This window comes from Aspergillus brasiliensis (assembly GCF_001889945.1).
Source record: "Aspergillus brasiliensis CBS 101740 unplaced genomic scaffold ASPBRscaffold_3, whole genome shotgun sequence".
Taxonomy (NCBI): Eukaryota; Fungi; Ascomycota; class Eurotiomycetes; order Eurotiales; family Aspergillaceae; genus Aspergillus; species Aspergillus brasiliensis.
In genome coordinates this window covers 894,136-895,091 of record NW_027137444.1, presented here as the reverse complement: position 1 = coordinate 895,091, position 956 = coordinate 894,136, and positions in this window count along the sequence as shown.

Here is a 956-nt window from a genome sequence, read left to right as displayed (position 1 = left end):
TAGTAGTAGTAGTAGTAGTAGTAGTAGTAGTAGTAGAATTCATATACCTGATATAGCCGGCCATACTAGTGGCCTTGCTGTACAGGTTGTTCTCTAGGCTCCTAGAGAGGCTATTCATGTCCATACACAATGTCAATTGTTGATCCATCACTTCACAGCTCGATTCTATTTATTACTATATAGGATCACGACGTAAGGCGTTACTATAATACAATAGGAGTAAAATCAACAAGATAAGTATCACAAGAGGAAGTCTTCTACTCACTACTTTACCACGTAAGGGAGACAGCCACCCCAGCCAGGCAGCAACACCGGCTCACAGAGTAGTATGGTAGGGAGCTTTTCAGCATTGTGGCTGTGCTCGATGTGAGAATCCCAGATCCCTGATGGTCTCTCACATTCACCTGCAAGCTCCAAAGTGATGCGCATTCTGAGTCTGCTGACTTAGATTCTAGTCTTTTACCGGATAGTCCAGCGAGTACATCCGGAGGATCTACTACCTAAAGCGCACTAGAAAATGGGGTTTGACAAGTCGATGAGTTATCTGGGCTGAGTAGTGAAACAATGAATGCCCAGACTCAATACCAGGATCGGATTCTGTCACTAGGCTGCATGCTTCACGGTGATGTATAGTGTAGATACTAGCAGGCTCATTCCAGCAGATTGCAGTGCTAAGGGGGGTTTCCAACTCATTGTACACAGGATATGTAAGTACGAATGGGAAGGAAAGTTACTTACAGGAATATTTTCATTCACTAGTCCCAGCAATTAAGTACACCTTTTATATTTCATTAGATCGCCATGACTATCTGCAGTGACTGACTCCATCCCCATCCATCTGTGTGCTCGTTTATACACTGGTAAACAAGAAAGAAAGAAGAAAGAAAGAAGAAAGAAAGAAGAAAGAAAGAAGAAAGAAAGAAGAAAGAAAGAAGAAAGAAAGAAGAAAGAAAGAA